The sequence below is a fragment of the Amblyomma americanum genome, chromosome 3 (assembly GCF_052857255.1).
Source record: "Amblyomma americanum isolate KBUSLIRL-KWMA chromosome 3, ASM5285725v1, whole genome shotgun sequence".
Lineage (NCBI taxonomy): Eukaryota > Metazoa > Arthropoda > Arachnida > Ixodida > Ixodidae > Amblyomma > Amblyomma americanum.
This window is the reverse complement of record NC_135499.1, coordinates 182,772,188-182,795,160: the sequence shown is the minus strand read 5'-3', so window position 1 is coordinate 182,795,160 and position 22,973 is coordinate 182,772,188. Positions and strand designations below refer to the sequence as shown.

The following is a 22,973-nucleotide window of genomic DNA, read 5'->3' as shown; positions in this document are numbered from 1 at the left end:
GTGTGTGTGTGTGTGTGTGTGTGCGCGCGCGCGCTTAAATCGAATCAGTCAGGCTTTGGAGCAGTATAACATAAATATTCTCTCCCTTTAGCGCAATATCAAATAGAGTAAAGGCTATCCCAGGCCCGATTTTAAACCGAGCGGGTAAACGCAATTTTCCCGTCACTCAACGTTCAACTGTTCCAAACATAAATTTGAAACAGCTGCTTTCACAACACACGTGCGTCCATGTTCGTAGATATATGCAGTCAGTCAGAGGCGGGTTACAGGTCACGAGGTTACAGATGTCTCCCTGGATTCCACCTTTAAGGGCACAGCGTGTGTCTATGCAAAGGGTGTCGCGCAGCTACGCTCACCAACTTACATGGAGCGAGTTGCGCAGCCACGGCAACTGCACAATCCCGCGACAGCTCGGCCTGGTTTTGCTGCACAGGTGCGAGCTTATCGCCTGACAAATGCAGCACAACGCTTGACTGTGATGAGAAGCAGTGCCCGGCGGAGCGGCCTCCAGTTCGCCTCTGGCACGGCACACGCTGTCGGAGCGTCAGGGTTTCGAAACTGACTCCCTGAGCCCCTTCCGCGCGTGCACTGTTTCGGGCGCATCTTATATGCGTCCAAAAACGAACTGGCCGTCTCACGACACGGCAGAAATTGATCGGTCGGTTAAAGGAACATTCACTGATTTGGTTTGTGAACAACGTAGCGCATGACATCACGCCGCGCATTTGTTGTAGCCCCGCGATTCGCGTCCCCGGTCGATGCAGGCAGAAAATGCAGGACGAGTCTTCACTCTGGCGACGGACAAATGCTGATGGGTAATTTCACGCGAAACGTCCCAGATCGCAAAAGCGATCACCGCCGATTATTTTGAAGAAAATTGGGATAGTTGGAAAACTGTGTAAAGAGAGTTTCAACGAAATATTTTGCTCGAGGAATTTACAATATTTTACTTGAGTTGTTCTTTCATCTGTTTTCATTCATGAAGTCGTGCAACAATTTTCCATGTTTTCTTACTTCAGTATAAAAGCGAAAAATGTGGCGGCCGGTATTCAAAGTGCCAAGTGACGCCTCTTGGCGCAGGGGCAAAGAATTCACAAAAGCAAAAGTTAGTTCGTGAGTTCTGCCAAGGAAGACCAATTGGGTACGTGGCGTACCGCCTCTGACGGTGCCGTCCATTCTGTAGCGCTACTGTCATGCAGAGTTCGTTTGCTCTGTCGTGCGCTGGCACCATCCGTCGCGTGAACGCTTTCGGCATGCAGGCCGACGGTCTGCTCACTCGACGTGCCGCCATTTATTCGCCCGCAAGCGCGTCAGCGGAGTGACCGGCCCTTCAGATGTGGCGCAACGCGGCACAACGTACGGCCGCGCGTCCTGGATATCCTGGCTCTGTCTGCGGCGATCCGACGTCACGGCCTCCATCTCAGAGGTGCGCCCCTCATAGCCTGAGTCACTTTGGGACGTTAAAGCCCGTACAACCAAAAACAATCCATCATAGAGTTATACATACAGCAGACGAACACTGCTTTCCGTCTGCTTTTATCGGTCTGCTTCCCTAACGTGATACCCCCGACAAAAGGGGGCGTTAAAGAGGCTCTGAAACACCTTCCGGGGAAAGCACATCAACTTGCTTAATCACTGCATTGTGTTGTCATGAAAACCTGAGCCAAAAAATACACTTTTACACGCAGCAGAGGACCCACAATCACGCGCGAAAGTTGGCGAGCCCTTCCCGGCGGCTTTTTCATGCTCGCACCCTCCTCCGTCGCTCGCATCTACGTATACATGTTGAGTGGTGGCTACTGGTTAGATTCCTTCAGACGTCAGGCAGCTACCGAGGCCGCGGCCAATAATGCGCGTAGCTCCGGCCGGCCAGGAAGCTCTCCCCCGGAGGTGGGGCCGGCCAACGCCCTCTAGAGAAGTTCGTTAAAGGGTGTTGGGCCGGCGGAGAAGCGCCGACCTTCCAGCGTGCAAAAAGTGACGAGAGAAGAGGAAAAAGCGCGAACACGCTGAAATTCAAATTTTAACTGCAACTAACTCAGCTTCTACAAAGCGCGTTAGAAAATTTCTTGCTGGACCGTATTCGTGAAGAGGCGTGCTTTAGCATCTCAGTCATACTGCCCCTTTAGAGCCCCTTTAAGGTAATAAGCTGAACTGAACTGAACTAAAGTAAACCAAACAAATGTTAACTAAAATAAACTAAACCAAACTGAACTGAGGTGAACTGAACTGAACTTTGGGAGTCGCGTTCGGACTACTGCTAGGATCCAGCTTGGATTGGAAGCTTGGCCGTTAGTCCTGTTGAAAACTGCGCGCGGAAGCTACACTGTATAAACTATGAATGGTTCAGAATTGCCCACGTCACAGTTTTACCTTTCACTGCACCGGTCGGAATACGGGCGCAACGCCGAAACTTTCCCGCGGGTGCTTCGCTTGGTTCAAAACACGAGGCTCCAGGAGCGCTCGTGAACATCGGCGCACCATTGGCAGAGGCTGAAAACCGCGTTCACAACGACCTCATAACGGGTGAGCGTTGTTGCATCTGTACACACTTAATCTGGAGCAGCACGACCTTTGTGACGCTGTACACGATGCTTAATAATTGGTTTTTTGGGGAAAGGAAATGGCGCAGTATCTGTCTCATATATCGTTGGACACCTGAACCGCGCCGTAAGGGAAGGGATAAGGGAGGGAGTGAAAGAAGAAAGGAAGAAGGAGGTGCCGTAGTGGAGGGCTCCGGAATAATTTCGACCACCTGGGGATCTTTAACGTGCACTAACATCGCACAGCACACGGGCGCCTTAGCGTTTTTCCACGATGCTTCAGATTTCAACTCAGGGGCGGCCTGCCCGTGCTGAATGGACAGAAATAAAAATGCCAGAAATAAAAAGTCGGAACTTCAAAAGAGCTCTGGGCGCATCCGCAAAGTTTTCCTCAACAGAGCCGTCGCCAGCCAAACAGCTCTTCTTCTTCTTTTTAAACTGTAAAAGACTCGAAACACTCGCTTGCGACGGGGCGCCACTCCAATTTAACGAGCTGTGGCAGCAACCGCGCGGGCGCTTTCTCCGTAGCTGCATGAAGGCTGTCGCGGCAGCTTACGAGCCAGGACCTTATGCAAAAGAGGACGGCTCCGACGTGCGACGGGAATCGACCTCCAGTCCGTGGCAATGCATGCGCTTACAGAGGGCTTCCTCGTCAGACTTCATCAGCACTTACAGAACGGGCGTCTTTTTAACGCACAACTGCTAATGGCACGTCTCAAAGGACACCGCGAGGAACGCTCGATGCTTTTAGCGTCTGACGAGTTCGACATGCTGCTAGACATGCGCGTTCTCCTGAGAGCAATAAACAAGCGACCTTTCCGGGCATGGCGATAATTGTCTCGCGTGGAACACCCTTAACCTTCGGTTGCTGTCGCAGGCCACGCACGTTAGACAGCTATGAGGTTTCCATTTATCGTTCCGCATAGTAACGAAACTTGCGCCGTGAATTAAGCGGTATAGTCTATATAATAAACAACTGTGTTCACATGTGCACGCATCTCCACGTCATAAGTCCAACTTGCCGCCGGCCAAAGACAACTGGTCGTGGCCGCCGCATTTTCTAACTTTCGTGATGCACTCCCGACGCCCAATGGACACAAGGAGTAATCGGTCAACCTCAGCTGGGCAGCCTCACGGCAGCGTGCCGTCGCCCCACTCGGGCGAGCCACCAGACGGCTTGCGTAAGGTCAGGTGCATGGGAAGCCTGACGCTCGAACAACACAAACAAAACAACCACGCAACCACAAACATTGCGACCGACGTAGAAGCGCGAGCGAGAACTCACCAGAGAAGCAACGTAGGTATAGGCCACCTAGGTCACGTGACCTTATGACGTCATCACAACCTGCCCACTGGTTTGTGAGCAAATTGCCCACCGTGGCTGGTGGCAGTTAAATTAATGACTGGTCGCTCGGGAAGAGCAACCTCGGTCTTGTGTTTGTAACAGCCACCTGCCGCGGGGTAATGGCGCATCGGTTAACTGCTGTATACCACTGCGCCAGTACGGGTACGAGAACTCCCCACTATCTATGAATGTAGAGTAGGGAATGACCAATTCCGCATATAGGGGCATTAAGCCATTAACGTTACAGTGCCATACCCTTATAAGGCGGAGCTTAAATGCCCCCTCCAGCTTTTTTTGTTGTTTGTTTACATCACGGTAGAAAGCAGGCTATTCAACAAAAAAATTTCATAATTCGGGCAGTTTCGTGATTTTTTTCCTGAAAAAAAAAATAGAAAGAAACGAGGACTGTAAAAACACGGTGCTATCGGGGACAAAGGTGTAAGTTTGTAGCCATTACTGGGTTAATCGGAGAGACATGGGAGAGGCCTTTGCCCAGCAGTGGGTGTAGTAAGGCTGATGGATGATGATGATGACTGTCACAAACAAAGTGCTTACAACTATTTCGTCGCATATGATGTATACATCACCGTCCTCATGCGCAGCGCTTCAGTGTCTCTGCTAGACGTACCTCAATTCCTCTGTAGAATGCGAAAATATTTAACATTACCGCAGCGATTTCAAACGACCAACAGCCTTAGAAGTGAGCGTCGTTAGAGAGAGGAGCGCCTGATTCAATGATGCCAAAGAAACGTCCTCTCTCTGCCTGGGTGCTAAGCTCTCGCCATCTAGGAGCTACTTTTCGAACTCATCCATGGATAAACAATGCCAGGGATAACAAGCATTCCAATGGGCTTAAAATCATTATGAGGTATCTTATAAACCTGGTTCCTTGATTTCGCACACTAAGGCACTACACGTTTTTATAGTGCATTTTCGGCTACAAATCGGGTGTAACCAGATTTTTAAGAAATTAGAGCAGAGCGCAAGAACCTGACGTAACCGGTTTTTACCCGATTTTACCCGGAAACAAAGGGCACTATACAATGATTCGGGCTGCCTGTGAAATAAATTTCTCTAAGGACGGTGTAATAGGCAGTTGAATAGTATCTAGAAGTCATCTAGATACTCTATATATATATATATATATATATATATATATATATATATATATATATATATATATATATATATATATATATATATATATATATATATATATATATATATATATATATATATATAACCAGACAGCTCGCTGCTAACCTCAGCTCCATGAATATCACGTAGACTAGAGCAACCAAGGGGCTGGCTGAAACCGTGTGGGCCGTCAATATACCCGAGCAACAACACAAGAGCAAGTATCGACGGCCAAGCCAATTGGACAAGTGGGGCTCATCTGAGTACACCTACCCCCCCCCCCCCCCTCGTTCCAATAATAACAGCCGGCAAGCCTGATAAAGAAGCGCGACAGAGAGAGTGATGCCGAAGGCTGTCGAGGCGCCTCTGTCGCAATACGATGATCGACACCAGGAGCTGCCTTTAGAAACCGAATCACGCTGCGGGCACTCACTCTTTCGCAAAGCCGGCAAAAGCCCCCGCCACAGTGCACACACTGACACCTACGACCTGCGCTGCTCCCACGATTACGCACACGGTGGTCCTTTCCGAAACACAATTTTATTCGAACGACCGCAACGCGTCGTTTATCTCCTTGCCCTTACAAATTTTTCTTTCGACAGTCTATAGATTGTTCATAGACTTTTGTCTATGAAGTCTATAGATTTTCTATAGATAAATCCTTTAGACAAGTCCATAGGTAATACAAATCCTATAGGCAGTGTATAGACAATCTGTAGATTAATGGTCGTACACTTTAACAGACTTTTTATAATCAGTCTACTGACAAAAAGTAAATATCTACAGGAAGGCAATGGGGACTACAAGAAAAGTCTATAGACAGTCTATGGATCATTTTCATAAGGGTGCAGACAGATTTTAATGCGACTTTCGACCACGACACTTCAATTAGAAATAGCGAACCCTAGCGGCAAGATTTAAGCTAACGCCATCTCTTGTCCTCCACGGTATTCTATACATGAATCGCGATAGATGTCTTATGCATACCTGTTTTCCCCGTTAGTGACTGAGCACGAGTAAAACGCACAGCACTCGCTATGTAAACGCTCACTGATTTCACTACGCGCGGCTGGCAACCCTCGGGCTTATGACAACCACATTCCGTAAAGAAACTAAAAATGAAAAAAAAGTGGTCAACGTGAACGAATAACAGCCCCCTCACTCCACTTCTAACACCCGTCGCATTTCCGCGATCACGGTTCCGTGACGCACAAAAATTACCGCATGCATGCATGTGTGTTATTCAATTAAACACGTGAAAAACATCGTCGCCGCCTAAGTCGTTATCACGGTTGTCACTTGGGCATTACTCCCCATCGTTACCGGGGTGGGAAAGAGCCCCTCGGTATACGGTTACTCAAGTAAAAACGGAGAGAAAAAATATAGAAATAGCCAGGCGGTATTAACCAAACCGACGCTGCGGTGGCGCTTAAAACGCCGTTAATGCGGTAATTGCCCCAATCCGCCCGCAACGAACTCTCATCGTCGTCACCTCCGTTCGCGCAGTGTGACAAAAAAAAATATGGAGAAAAATCAGACGCCAGAAGCCAGGATTTATGCCCCTATCGCATTAACAACGAAGTGGCCCATAGAGCAAGGTTTCAGCCGCTTCCCCGTCTCCACATCCCCAAAAGTCACGCCTTTTCCCACGGGGCCACCAAAAGGCTAACCGGAAGCCGCGCAGCTTCAGAAAGAATACCGCTCAGACCTCGGCGATAGATTCTCTTTTACGCTACACACATCCAATAGCCCTCGGACCGGAGTGCGGGTCGATTGCCATGCTTTCCAGAACGGGACCGTTCCCCACCCACCCACCCCCTTTCCCTATCGGCCATCTTCAGCTGTCTTCGGCGCACTCTGCCTCCCATTGTCGCACCATTTCTGCCGCGCCTCTCGCGCGCGGGGGGAGCTCCCACGGCTCGCCAGAGTTTGACAGGCGCAGAAATCGCGCCAACGCGCCAAGGCCGCCTGGCAGGCAGCCTCCGCAGAGCGGTCAATAATTCAGCGGCTTCACGGCTGCAATCGGTGCCGCAGAGCCGCGGCAGCCCGTCGCCGTAAATTGGAGCGAATCCGGCGGGGAGCTCGGGCGCTGAAAAATTAAGAGCCTATACTATAGATCCGGCGGCTGCTTCGAGACAACGACGCGTCACGGTTGGATCAGGTCCGCCGCTGTACCGCGCGCACACGGCTGACGCGAGACGGCGGCAGAAAATTGGGCTTCGCCGCAACGACCTAAAAAGCCGAGAATGAGGTATTAATCCCGAGAAACGGATAAAGAAGAAAAAGGCAATCACCCTGCGCAGCCCCCGCTTCTCAAATATGTAGAGCAGTAATTTAAGAGAAAAAAAAAGCGAACCTGTAACAAGCACGCAGACCAAAACTGGAGGGAACACTTAAGCTCCACCTGAAAGATGTGACGCGATAGCGTTAACTGGTTAATGTCTACATACGATGAATACGTCATTCTTGACTTTATACATGCACAGATCGCGGGAAGCCCTCGTACCATGCACTCCTGGAGCAGTGGTGCAGCGGTTAAGAAGGAATGCGCCACTGCAGGTGGAGCCACCGGCGAGCCTTGTGCGACCCAGGTCGCTCTTCCTGAGCGACCGATCGTTAATTTTACTGCCACCTAGCTGCCACGATGAGCAGGTTGTGATGACGTCTAAAGGTCACGTGATCTAGGCGACACCCACCTAGGCTGCTGCTTCGGGATTTTTCGTTCACGCCGCCGGGTTTCCCGCTGAACGGGACCCTTAACGCTGCCGCGTGAAAAAGTGTTCACGTGCACACCTGACACGTCCAGGCATGCAATTGATTCTGTGTTGAACTTGTGCTGAATCCACGCCACACAAATTGTGTCGACTTTTTGTTGAACTTCGATAGAAAATAAGGCAGTGAAGCACGTTGATTCTGTGTTGAACCTCAGCGCTTACGACCCCACGGCATAGCTGCACTTGGAACGTGAAGCATGGCCGCCAGTGAACGTTTATCGAGCTGTCAAACGACTGCCCTGCGCAGCCAGTTTCGGGCAGTGAGGGTAGATGTAAAGCAATGTTACTAGATGGCGACTATACACACACACACACACACACACACACACACACACACACACACACACACACACACACACACACACACACACACACACACACACACACACACACACACACACACACACACACACACACACACACACACACACACACACACACACACACACACACACACACACACACACACACACACACACACACACACACACACACACACACACACACACACACACACACACACACACACACACACACACACACACACACACACACACACACACACACACACACACACACACACACACACACACACACACACACACACACACACACACACACACACACACACACACACACACACACACACACACACACACACACACACACACACACACACACACACACACACACACACACACACACACACACACACACACACACACACACACACACACACACACACACACACACACACACACACACACACACACACACACACACACACACACACACACACACACACACACACACACACACACACACACACACACACACACACACACACACACACACACACACACACACACACACACACACACACACACACACACACACACACACACACACACACACACACATACATACATAAAGCTTTGTCTCCTGGGTCGTGACCTTTCAGCTGAGCGCACGAACAGAAAAGTGTTACATTCAAGTGCAAGACGATAGGCCCCTCTTCGTATCACCATTAGGATATAGCTGCGACCACTACAGAACACATGCATTTATTTTTGATCATTAAAAAACCCCTGTGCCGTGCTACATTCGTACGCTCTCGCCAAACCCTTCCTCCTCCTTCCACGGTAACCGCCGCCTCCGGACGTTTACCGTTGTAACCATCCTCTGGTTTCGTATTCCTACACACGACGCGAAACCCAGGAACTGGCGCTTAACAACTGTAAAAAAAAAAAAAATGGAGGTAGCGCAAGCTGCCGACTTCTCGCCCGAGTGTCGATCGCCTCGCTAACAGCGAACGCAAATAAACCTACAAGCCGACGCCACTGCGACCGCACCTTCTGTCCAACGAGGACGACAGCTTGAACCATCGGTCTCGTCACAGAAGCGGGGCTGCTACCCGCCGATAACAGTGCGTCTCAGGCCGATCGCGACCCATCAACGATCTATTCGCTCCACGACTCCGGCGGCGGCGGCACACAGTGCACGGAATCTCGGGGAGCTAGGGATCCTCGCTCGATGAGAAAGCGCGGGCTCTCTCCGGCCAGACAGCACCTCCCGCGGCCCATTTTTCCTCGGCTTCTCCCGTCAGCTGCTGGCGGCCACCAATCCTTTCAGGCTCAGTGCCGGCCCTGGCAACTGAGGGCTTCTCGGCGACGATGACGCTGAGCACGCGTTTCTCACTCAGACGGCGGGAATCGCGGTAATATCGTTATGGAGAACACCAGCGCCAGTAAAGAAGGAAAAAAAAAGCGAAGGGGGGTGGGGGGGGGGGGGGGAGCTCACACGGCCCTCCTCGCTAACTATAAACGAAGGAGAGTAGAAGCACGCGAACGGAGAGACCCCGTACGTACGTGCTTCAGGTGCAGGCGGGATACGGTATTCCGCACGCGGGACCTATATTAGCTCGGAATCGCTGGTCTCGCGCCCCGGTTGTGGCCTTCGAGTGCTGCGGAACGTGACGTCACGTATGCGCTCGGTGGCGGAGCGCAGTATGCCCGTCGGTGCTGCCAGCCCCTTCGCTCGTGCGCTATATGCCTACCAGGCAAGGAAGAAAAACAGAAAATGGAACGATAAAAAAAAAGCACAGTCGAAAACACAGCGGCGCAAACTTTGCAGAAAAAAGAAAAAAAAAAGTCGAAATAAGCTAGGGGCCCAATGAACTGAGCTGACACCCGGCCGCGACTCCACAGGTCTGGGGAACTGTGGAGGGCCAGAAATTTCGCGACTACACGGACTCAAGGCCGCTGTTACTGATACGATGTTACTGATACGGGTTCCGGAAAAAAACGTCCCAGGAAAAAACGACCCCGGATGAAAGGTCCCCGGAAAAAACGTCCCCAGCAAAAATGTCCCCATTTGCGAAGTAGGAAAAAATGTCCCCAAACGGGTGTCATCAAACGTCTCGCACCCCGGAGTGATTTGAGCCTCCGTCTCGAATGTGGGAGGTGCCAGTAGTGGGCTTTTAATTACCCCATGAGGCGGATTTAAGTTTGACCGTGGGACGAATCACTGACCCGCAAACGCAACGGTACGCGGTCAACACAACGCAACTGTGGCAGTGGTTTATCGCTCAAGGCTCGGAAGATTTGCGACAGAACTCGAGATCAGAAGGATATCTTGATACACAGACTAGATACAAGCTACATACGTTTATTTCTGGGCATCGTATTTATAGGTTAATGAGAGCGTTGCATAAGCACTGCGCATGTCTTGTATGCTATCATCGAGCTATCAAATGATCCCGATGCAATATTAAGGGGGTGATAGTTCAGCCCCTATGCATGCACCTGGAGAAAGCAGCTTCGCGCTTTCCAGATGAGTGTATACGGGTTAGCAGTCTTGATGTAACGGTATGCAGTGCGCTAAATGTTGGATACTTGCCCCAGTATTGATTTAAACGTTACGGTATTTATTTTCAGAATGGAGACTATGACCTGGTGTGAACTAGTACTGCAAAATACTCCATGCTTACATCTATTCTCAAATTCAAGGAAGATTCCAATAAAAAGGGCAAATTTTTGTCAGGTGAACTCCGGAAGAATTGATTCTTTGTCTAAGTTTTCAATTGAGGACGTTTGCTTCCAGAGGGCGCTTCATCGAGGGACCTTTTTTCCGGGGACGTTTTTTTCTACACCCCACTGATACATCGCCATCTCCGGCAGAAGTAGCAGCCGGCTGCAATCACTGCAGGACAAAGCTCCCCCACCCCAATCAGCCATTCAAGGCACCCGACGCGACAGCCATTCTTCCAGTTAATCAACAAATTTCATCTCCCACGCCGGCTACCTAACAACCCACTTCTCGATAGAGCACATACAAACAGAAGGGAAAAGCCAAATGCGCCATCTGGACGCGATGTCCACACGCGCACTCGCCAGCCAAAGGAATGAAAAACAGACGAAGCAGCTCATCTACGTCAGGATCGCACAGCGTGGGCTACCAGCGGACAAGTGCGGCACAGCTGCGGGAATGAGCCGGCATGCACGCGACATTCGTTTTCGAGGATCTGACGGATAACTCGCACTGCTCTAGGGACACGAGCTCCATGCATACACCAGCCCGCGATAAGGCAACGTCGTCCCCCGTGGAGGAAGTCTGGCCCCAGAAGACCTCCTCGGTTATCTTGTCCTTCGTTTCTCGCTACAGCCCTCACGTCCTTAAGAACCGCTGTCGAGTCGACACCGCACCAACACCAATGCACGCAGGGATCGACCACGAAGATAGAGATTTAGCTATCTTATCGGGGCTTGAGAAAACCTCAATGCGCGCGTCACCGAAATGCGATTCTGAACAAGAACAGCTCGAATAGCAAGTATGTTAATTTCCCGCCGACGACGTGGGCCAGTGACAAGAGGGTGTGTTTCCGTAGACGTACGCCCCCAATCTTCTCTAGCGTCATGCGCACGTACTTTTCGGACTGGCCACAAGCTCTGTTCTGCACCAACTCTGACTACACTGCAGAACTGGGCCCTCGCTTTGCTGACACTGCATTCACTGCGAGTCGCCTATAGACCTTTTCGCATTTGCCTTTTAGAGCGGAGCCACATTACCACTCGACTGTGCCAGCAACGTTCTGATTGGAGAATTTCAAACAGGCATCTACTGCCCACGCGCAGCAGAGCCCAACGCGCACGCGCGCTCAGTAAAGCTGTGAGCAATGAAAAGGTCTATACTCTGCTACATAGCCCACTTCAAGTTGTGTACGTAGTTGACTAATTTTCGGACTGCATCAACATAGCATCCACTTTCGGACGGTCACGAATTCATTCTTATTTTTGTTTCTCGCAAAGCTTCCTGCAAAAACTGACCAGCTTCAACGTAAACTCCACGAAGAGACGCCTGGCTCCTTCGCGAACCGAGATTACCGCGTCTCCCGCACGACGTCTCCCCGACTTAACAATAATAAAAACAATAAAAACAATAAAAGAGCAGCGAAATAAAGCCTCTATATAACGAGGACACATTCAAGACCGGCCGAGCGTTCCAGATGAGAGCAAGGCGAAATGCACGAGCACAAGCGCATGCAAATGCCGAAGCGAAGTCCGGCACGCCGTCCGAAAGCGGAGGAAAGTAGAAGCAGCAGCAGCGGAGCTCCGCCAGCTTTGTCTTTGCCCGCTGCACTGCCACCCCCTCCTCCTCCTCAATCACTCCTCCCACCTCCTTTCCCGTGGTGCGGCTGTCCACCCCGGTGTTTCCAGACGGACGGCTCGAAAAGGAAACTCGGTTCTCATGTGTGTTTGGCCCGCACATGCACACGTAGACAGGCGTTTTTGATATAAGGAGTAACTCGCGTGCGCTTTTTTACGTATGTTGTATCGCTTGTCCAGGCGTACACGCTGCGCAATGCTTGCCGTTCCGCGGACGCAGTTTTGGAAAGCAAGGCGACGACGTCCGTCTGCACTCCTCGGTTGGGGTCGCACTTGACTTTGCCTGACCCAGCTCGCGGCCGTGCGCTATAGTGGACACAGGGAGCAGCTCGAACACTGACTCCACCTGTGTCTGTATTGCATTTGCTGGCCGTTTAAAACAGCATCGGCTTTATGTTTGTTTGTTTTTTCGTCATGTGTGTTACAAAGAGATCACACAACACTACAGACTCAATAGAGCCAAGTACCCCCCCCACCACTGATAAATCCTTGACAAAGAGCCAGGCCACTTCTTTGGCGCCGTCTCCAAACTCATACATTCCCGAACACGGTTATGCGCAGTCTTTATTATCCCGGACAATGTTCAAATGAGTGCAAGCTATATGTAACGACAAGGCGGATCTCAACCAAATTCTTTGGGAACGCCCTCTTGCCCCCCCCCCCCCTTTAGGAAAAAAAAAATATAAAGTCGCTTGACTCAGACGAAGGTCATCCAACTGGCCGAAGAGGCCGCCATGAGTGGTTCTGGTTGTTGGGGAAAAAAATTGTGCGCAGGGCGTGCAGTTTGAGGAGCCCATAAAGCCCCTCAAACTGTTGGAAATAAAAGTTTCACAATCCGAAATCGTCACGCCATACAGACCAGCCAGCAGTCAGTAAAAACACTACTATATCAAGCGCGTACTATACTCCTATTCACGGTACAAACGCTCTCGCCGACAAGGAGGAGTCAAGCAGCGCTAACAGTTCTGCACACTTACAAGGGCTCCCTGCCCTGTCAGCAGCCGCATCTTATTTACACGGCGGGGCGAGGATTCACTAAAGGCGAAAGCTGACGCGTTAGTTTCGCCTTCCTTTTTCGTTTCTCCTCCGAATCCATGCGACCGAGTTGCCTAACCCGGCAGTTCTCCGAGGCTGTTTCGCCACCCTCCACTCTTACTGCACACCACGCACCCATTATCTTTATTCGGGCACAAGGAATTGAGCAGAAGAAGGAAGTGCACTCACTTCCGGGTCGCACAGTCAACGCGTGTAAAGTAACGACCACTGGTGTACATGTGTTCTCTAACACCACAAGCGTAGGCGGAGAAGCGCCGTCGCTGTCTCCACTTCGCTTAACACTGCGCAACTCTGGCTAACGAAGTGTGCCCGCGAATGGCCGTCGAAATTCAGTTTCTGCCAAAGAACGAGGCGTGCTAGGAAACGATGAACTGGATAAAGGCCTATTTAATGTTACTTCCAGAAATATTCCCACCACCCGCGAACTTTTCGCTTGCCCGCTTGATTTATATATACTTATAACGTCGTCTTTACACCTCCGAATAACACTATCCAGTTGTTGCGGCCATACTTCGCTGGCACAATCCAGATTTATGATTCGATTTGTTCTGCGTCCGCAGATGGATGCACAGCGGAGCGCCATTTAAGGCACCGAAATGCTGGATCCTGGTGTACGGTACGCCTCGCCACACGAAAGAAAAAAAAAGTTTTTCTGCAATATTTTCTCGTCCATAGTTCAGGTAACAGGCGCAGCCACCGGGTAGAAAAAGAGGTCGACGAGGAACAAGTCGGTTTTACGCAGCATGAAAAATAGTTCGGCCAGGTACAGAAAGGAGCGCAACAAAAAAAAGGAAAAAAAAACGTGCCTCCAACAACTGTTCGTATCCTCGTGGGGAAATTAATTGCGGACAAAAACATGCCGCGGCGCGCCTGTCACGTTCTGCTCCGTTGTCGTGCGCAACGGGTGTCGGGAAAATGTGACTGAATCCCAGTGCCAGCCTGCGAGCCGAGTACAGTCGCTCAAGCGCATTTTATTTGTCCTTTTTTCCTCTATACCTCTCTCTCTCTCACACACTGTAGTTTTATTACGTTCATGGCGCTGCCAGGTGGGGTGAAGCCAGTACCCTTACAAAAAAAATTATGGAGTTTCTGCAGAATCTTTATTGCTCATTCGCATCACACAAAACATAATTTCTGTGGTGTTCATGTTGATGTTTGTGTGGAGGCCTTGTCGAAACCTTCCAGAAAATTTGCCGCCGATTGTCTGATGTGCACGTGCTGACTAATTGTCTGATGAGGATATGATGCATCCTCTGAGGAGTTTCTGGTGAATACTTGTGATGATTTTTTGTGGAATGTTTCCAGAAAATTTGCCGCCGATTGTCTGATGTGCACGTGCTGCCTAATTGTCTGATGAGGATATGATGCATCCTCTGAGGAGTTTCTGGTGAAAACTTGTGATGATGTTTTGTAGAATGTTTACAGAAAATTTTCCGCCGATTGTCTGATGTGCACGTGCTGAATAAACGTCTGATGAGGATATGATGAATCCATTTGAAGGATTTTTGTTAACGATGTTTTGTGGAAAGTCTCCAGGTAATTTGAAGCCGATTTTGTGATGTTGGTGTGATGACCGATTTTGTGATATGGATGTGATGTCTGATTTTGTGATGTGGATGTGAGGCCCGATTTTGTGATGTAAATGTGAGGCCCCGATTTTGTGATGTAAATGTGAGGCCCGATTTTGTGATGTGGATGTGAGGTTCGATTTTGTGATGTGAATGTGATGTCTGATTTTGTGATGTGGATGTGATGTCCCATTTTGTGATGTGGATGTGATGTCAGATTTTGTGATGCGGATGTGATGCCTGATTTTGTGATGTGGATGTGAGGTCCTATTTCCTGATGTGGTTGAGATGTCTGATTTCCTGATGTGGATGTGATGTCTGATTTCCTGATGTGGATGTGAGGTCCGATTTCCTGATGTGGATGTGAGGTCCGGTTTCCTGATGTGGATGTGAGGTCCGGTTTCCTGATGTGGATGTGAGGTCCGGTTTCCTGATGTGGATGTGATGTCCAATTTTGTGATGTGGATGTGATGTTCGATTTTGTGATGTGGATGTGATGTCCGATTTTGTGATGTGGATGTGATGTTCGATTTTGTGATGTGGATGTGATGTGATTTTCTGAGGTGGTTGTGATGTCCGGTTTCCTGATGTGGATGTGATGTCCGATTTCTTGATGTGGTTGTGATGTCCGATTTCCTAATGTGGACACGCATCCGATTTTGTCCGATTTCCTGATGTGGATGTGATTTCCGATTTTGTGATGTGGATTTGGGGCCACATTTCCCGATGTGGATGTAAGCTTCGATTTTGTGGCGTGGATGTGATGTCTTATTTTGCGATGTGGATGTGATATAAGCACATAACGGTAGTACTCGTGCGGATCTGTATCTTTAATCAACAGTAAAGTACTCCGTGAATGCATTCATATGATCACCAAAAAAATAGATTAATGCCGCAGAGCACATTGATCAGGTATGGGTTTTGAGAATTTATTTTAAAACAGTAACATATATCGTTACAAACTGTCCACGATGTCATTTGATTTCTCGGGAGACCATGGAGGAAAGGCTGTATCTAATCTGTTGTCCCGACACTCCGGGAAACTTGGAGCATGTGTACCCTGAAAAAATAAAAGCAAAAGCAAGTGTAGAGCAGTTGTAGCATGCACAAGCTCTGAATTCAGTTTCAATGAATCAGGACGATAAAGGTTTTTCACTCACTCACTCACTCATTTTACTGCCATTACCATTTCACCCATTTAAGAGGAGCACAAAGAAACCTAACTGGTTAATGAGTGGAAGAACCAAATGTGCATTTCACATATGCCATTACCACCTAATCCATTTACCACAAGGAAACATACAAACCTAACTGAATATTACGAAGACAATACGAAGACACAATTGTATTCGTATTGCATGCGCCACAGCCGAGTTTTAAAGTTCCGATTATCACAAACTTTTCCAAAATTCAGCACGATACCCTGCAGGTTATAACATTTCGGGTGCTTTCTTTTAGCCACTTAATCTCTGACTAAAAAAAGAAAAAATGGAGAACCTAATGTATGTAATGAAATCTTACAATGTATCTATTACTTACATTCTTTAAATTTACTTCTTTGTGAGATGACAGTAAAATGCCCCAGTACACATTTTCGTCATTGAAGTGCAAACTCTGAGCTTGCCTTAAGACTGCTCAGCAATGCTCCGACCGCAGAGGCCACTATGGTGAACGTTTTGTGGTAGTTGGTGCAGTTTATTATTCATTCTTTCAATTTTCGCTGCCTCCAGGGCGCAATAGTAATTTAAGCTTAGCAATCCGATGTTCTCACTAGCCGCGGATGGCCGGAAGAAATAACGGTTGAGCTACTTTTAAGCTGCAGTCGACCGCTGGCAAAGAGGTGGGTCAGTCTGGAACTGCTTCCGGCAACGGTGAAAACGAGCTTTGCCGGCAAAATCATTGCCACAAAAAACTGCAGGAAAGCTGTTCTTATGGCATCCTGAGTAGACAATGAGAAGGCGAATTTCGGCCCGGAATTTCAGCTGGCCGCCAGCAGAACATTCTATCTTTCCTTAACGCATGCTCTTGAAGAGTTACAAATATTTCTTTTGTCTGTATTACATGTTAGCTCGAACTTTTGCTCACCTTTACATTATCTGTTAACCTCATCCGCCCACCTAATTTTCTGCCGCCCCGTGCTACGCTTTTCTTCTTTAGGAATCCAAGAATTTAGCAGGGGTCAAGTGGATGCAGCTAGCATAGGACCGGGTTAATTGGAGGAATATGGGAGAGGCTTTCGCCGTGGAGGGGGTATAGGCCGGCTGATGACGATGATATCCCTTATCCGAGGGGTCACTCTGCTGTCGGTGTCGAGGGTTAACCTCCACTAATCGCGATTTACTCGCTCCAGCCGTCAGGCAGTAGCAATGTTTTGTTCATCGTATGTCCACATTGCTTACCATTACTGAAAAAAAATGGTTTTCTACTTCTTTCATTATTGAATTTATGTTCTTTCTCAGGCAAGCAGCATGCTTTGTTCGCCATATATATTATAGCGTTAAAGGTTACCGAAGCAAAATAGGTGAAGAGAATGTTGGGGATGACGACAACCACACTTACTTTTTGTCTCTTGGTTGGCAGCTGCGTTCCGCTCTCGGTCTCGGTCTCGGGAGTGTTCGGGACGGCGCCTACTTCTGCTTCCAGAGCAAGCCACGTTCTTTGCCGCTCCAATGCGCGCTCCGTGCCTGCATTTCATGCGACGCACTAAATTATGACAGAGTCCTGGCATTCACAAATGTGACCAAAAACTAAATGATGACACTTACCGAAACCCAGAAGGGTTAGCCGACGCTCGTGGCTGGCTGGCTGGCTTCCCATTCAACCATCACCATAGTGCCCCGCAGTTCTTCTATGGCGCTTTCTTTTGCTAGAAGCTGCATACCAACGTCAGTGTCTAAGGCGCGGATCGCGTACACATCCCATTTTTCCTCTTCTTGCCATTTTACAAGCACGTGCTCCATTTTGGAACGGGAGTGGACTCGAACTGAACCGTTGTCACTCTAACAAACGAAGCCAGGCTCGAAAAACGCGACGGAGTCACAATCACGTGACGGGGGTGACGTAGCGTGTCTAAGTGCGGGAGTGGGGAGGGGTTGATGCGAAGTCACATGACAAGAACTGCGGAGTAGGAACTACCGTACCGGTTTTGGGAGCTCAGAGCGCCCTTTTTTCTTTTTTTTTCTTTTAGAAAGGGGTGGGAAGGGGAGCGAGCTTTCTCCTCTCAAGCTAGAGCAGTGCGGGCATCTGTGATCTGTCCCGTGCTTCCGACAGAGCGTAGTTTTTCCTGTTCCTTGGAAAAAATATTTGCCTGAGGGGGGGGGGGGGGGGGGGGGACTGTACACTTTCATGCTATTTGTTCCGGCTCCCGCATTCCATTCACAACGACGTTATCCAGTCTCCACACCAAACTAAGAAAAAACGTAGCGCCACCGAACAGAAGCTTCTCGCATTGGTTTCCGAGACGTCCACGGGACCCGCCTGATTCTTCAGCGGGTCCGCGTCCACGGTCTGTGCAGTACAACCTAACACGCGTACTGCCTGTGTGCATGCCGAGAGGAGCCTGCACATAGAAAGCTGGCAGCGATAGCAAGAAAAGCAACCGAGCTGAAGAGGCGCAGAAGGATATGCGGATATTCTTCAAAGTGGAAGAAAAAGGAGAGGAGAGGTAGAATGGTGGCTGTAACCATGCAGAAGGAGAGGACTTGGTCGGTCTGGCAATGATGGAACGAAAGTATCGAAAAAAAAACGGATATAAGGAAAAAGGAAGATGTGTTGCTAGGTTTTATGGCACATAATGAAAGATTAAAAAGGAAACAAAAGGCGGAATAAACGCACATTGTAAGAAGTGCACGGCGAGGTCCGGGAACGAGATACAAGAACAGACATGCGATTAAAGTTAGCGACTACAGTATTTCCCGATCAGTTTAATCCAAACGCCAAGATATTTAAACCTAGTGCCACTGAGTTATTATTAATAATAATAATAATATATAATGTATTTTTCTTTTGTTGAACCGAACGGAGCAGCCGCTAAAAATCTGCTTCCAAGAGCAGCTTGACGGGGCGGCTGCCCTGATATTTGACAGCAGACAATAAGCCACGCTTACATAAATGAATAACTATTGAACATTAGTGGTTTAATTAAATGAATAAACAAAAAGGCAAGAAAACGAATGTTGCCGGCCATGGCAATTGCTATCTAATATCTTAACCACCGCAGCTGCAGCCGACGGAGATTGAATAGAATTGTAAAGGGGGGTACAAAAACACACCAAGGTAAGTCAGGGAAAATACTTAACAGTAACGCGGAGGAACACGTCACAAGAGGGAATACTGTTTCGCCAGGAATATATACTCACATAAACATTTCACGGAATAATTTAAAGAGGGGAAGTGCGAAATTTTAGCTGCTATTGATTGAGTATTGATTTAATAAGTTAGGAAGCCTGAAGCGAAACATCTGCCAGCCATATTTTGTCGCGGACCCCGTAACGTGCCAACACTCTGAGTTGTGGGTGTCGTATGTTTTTATGTAGTCTTGCAGCGCCGCTATGAGTGCTAATGTGTTCTTTTTAGTGATGCCTTGTTTTTATATTCGCAATAGCCTGTACTTACAAAAAGGTGTCATTTTAATCATTTTAGCTGCTTAAACATTGGTCCTGTGTGCGTTATATATTGGTCCTGCATGCGCGAGCTATGATGCTTTATAAATTAATCTGGTAGCTCTTTTTTGGAGCATTACTTTGTGCTGTCTTCTGCTGTTCTTGTTGCCCCTACTAATGAGCAATAGTTAAGTGATGAAAAGAATGAATTATAATGGAGAATGTTAATGGAAAGCGGAAATACTTAACAGTCTCGGCGTAAGCAACCAATTGTGCGTGGTACTTTGTGTCGACTAAGTATTCTATATGAATTTCCATCTGAGTTCCGCAGAGGATGCAGCTCCAGTGCTTTATTTCTGGTATGGGAGACAACGACCTTTGCTTTAATGACATTAAGTTTATGCTGTTTTGCAAGCCCAATGGTCAGTTTCGGCCAAGGTTGTGTTAGCAGTTTTAATGGCCCTATGCCTGAATGACCAGAAAAAAAAACGGTCTGCTGTCGTCAGCAGAAATAATGTATTTCGCAGCTGGGTATATGTGGTACAATATCAATGATGTAGAGAATGAAAAGAAGGGGTCCTAAAAGACCGCCTTGTGGAACTCCCGGGATGACGGGCTTGACTGCGGAGGAGAGACCAATCATTTCTACATACTGCGCCCTATTGGCTGTTTAAGAACGTGTTAAAGAGTGGGCTGTGCCACGTATGCCACACCTGTCCTGTTTATTGAATAACGTTTTGTAACTGATGTTGTCGAAAGCTTTCGAAAAATCCATGAATATGCCTATAACGATTTTTTTTTCTTCAAAATTATCTAGTATATGTACTATTTTTGAGTGAAAAGGCCGAGTAGACAATAATTCGTAAAACCGAATAGAGAGGAATTTAAAATATTGTGATTAATAAATTACATGCATGCACGCGTGAGAATTGCCTTATACAAACCCTTTTGAGAAGTTAGGTAGGATATATATTGGGCGATAGTAAGGTCTTTTTTATCGCTTTTTCTTTAAATACTGCCAACCTCTCAGACTGCTCGTTGCGTTTGAATACGCCTTGTTAAACATGAGTTGAAAATCTGCCAGGCAGTTCGATATATCGAGAATAATAAATTTTACTGGCTTTACCTGAACACCTGCACCTCCCACAGATTTGCTATTGTTAAGACGGTTGCATGCCGCCAAAACCTCGCCATCTGAAATTAGATTAAAAATTATTATTGAGTTCCCGTGTGAATAATTGCTCAGTAGTACCTATTCGCAAGATATTGAAGTCAGGGCAATAGAAGAAAAAAATCGTTGAAAGCGTTATTTCCCTCAACTTCTACGCCACCGGAAGTTTGGTAATTGGTTGTGGTATATATTTCCTAGATTAGTTTATAATTTCTTACAGGTCACGTCACTCTCATAATGCTGTTGTTTTGCAACTCGAAGCTGCTTTGTAACTTTGTTTCTAGAAGATTTGAGGGTTTTCAACGCGTCTAGACATTTCGTTTTTAGTGGCTGTACGTTTTGTCGCCTTTTTTATTCGTTTCAGTAGCGCATTGCTGATCCCAGGCTTACGATCTCGACGTAGGCGATTATGTATCGTGTAGGGTGTTTCAATATTATGGTAAATCTATCGTATACGCTGCTCCAGGATTCGTTTCATTCAAAAATTCGCTGCAGTCCGCGCCGGGTATCGGTTCACGAAAGTCAGAAAGCCTAGACGGATTGATGCCCCTATCAGCACATCGTTTTGAGCTCCTTTTTAAATTAGGTGCACGGCTAGCAAGCATAAAATATGCAGGTGATCGCTAATTGTTAGACTGATTACTGCAGACGTTAAGTTATCTTGGTTATAATTTGTATCGAAAAGATCTAACAATGTCTCTGTTTATTTTGTTACTCTCATTGGGTCAATTGTAGCATTCCTACAGCACTGCACATTGAACAGCCTGTCTAATTTCCGCGTCGCAATGCTAGCGGTTTGACAAGAGCTTAATATTAGGTCACCACCAGGAGCGATACTGAATTTGTAATGATTCACAAATTCAAGAAGAGAATCCAGAAAGGAAAAAAAAAACACTCATATTGGCAGAGGAACGGCGCAATAGCACACAGTAAACACATATAAGCCGAATATGAACGTGTCTAATAGCGGCCGTTGACAACACAAAATTCATCAAGAAGTTCACATTGTAATTCGTTTTTGACGAAACAGCGATACGCCACCACCTCGTTTAACCTGGCGATTCAAGCTATATCTCTTGAAATATAGTATATGCCAAATACCTCGTCCTTCAGCTTTACAACCATGTTTCCGCGAACATAAGAGCACGAATCGGCAACATCACCTCAGAAAGAAAACATTCGATATGATATTGCTTCCTTCTTCGTGAACGCACGGTCAAATTAACTATGTTTAAAGATTCTGGGAATTCTCGCAAATAAAAACGAGATCCGATGTACAGAATGGGCTTTGCAGAAAAGAGGCATTACAGACTACACATATATAGAATAGGGTGACGCCGCTACCGGCTAGAGTCACAAAAGAGCACGAAATTTATGAAGCGTACTTCATTCGTTTGCATGGCGATAATTGTAGTAGCACTGGGAACAGGGGGGCCACAGAGCGCAGATGCAGGACAATAACGCTCCCCCCCCCCCCCCCCCCCCCCCCCGTAATTGTCCTGCGTCTGCGCACTGGCTTCCCGCTATTACACTATGAAAATGATGGTGATAATGAAATGTTTTAACCTAATCGATAGCGTCGCCCTATTTAGGTTAAATGAAAAGCAGACAGTACTAGACAAATGTTGAAATGGCTTCTACATCATGAGTTCGCAAGTTTTATGACATCCTCTGCGCTACGTACCGATGAGAACAGCACTGTCAAATACACGTCGGCCGGGTATTATACCGTCCAGCACTTGGTGAGAGTGCGCGAAAGTGATAGCCATTACGCACCGGCACTGTCGTGCAGCTCGCACCGTGGCATATCGCCTTTGTATGGTTGCAAAAACGACATGGCATGATTCTAAAGTCACGTGAGGCAAGAGAAATGACTCCGCCAAAACCTTTCCTGTAAAGGATAGCCGTATTGCCCAGGGAAAACTATGTCATTGCCGATACCAGTCTTGCTAGGTCGCTAAAGACCCTCATCTTTCCTTAAAATCACGTGACTATAGCGTTTCGAAACATCTATAGTCTTCTAATACTCGAAATTAACAGAGACATTTGATACCATTATTATAAGTGGGGAAAATCCGCATCCTTTCGAAGTTTAATAGTATCATGAGTCATCATTA

The 22,973-nt window shown here is 47.8% G+C and overlaps 1 protein-coding gene and 1 long non-coding RNA gene across 3 annotated transcripts in view; both read right to left on the bottom strand.

The window, feature by feature from the left end:
- LOC144125594 (adenylate cyclase type 1-like) overlaps positions 1–22,973 on the bottom strand; it is a 189,386-nt gene that overhangs the window by 136,341 nt on the left and 30,072 nt on the right. The gene's annotated exons all lie outside the window — the stretch shown is intronic.
- Positions 16,040–17,925, bottom strand: LOC144124303 (uncharacterized). The gene is made up of 3 exons (XR_013313150.1): positions 17,850–17,925; positions 17,644–17,768; positions 16,040–16,144 (listed from the first exon to the last, which is right to left on the bottom strand). It is a non-coding gene; the product is annotated as an uncharacterized LOC144124303 (long non-coding RNA).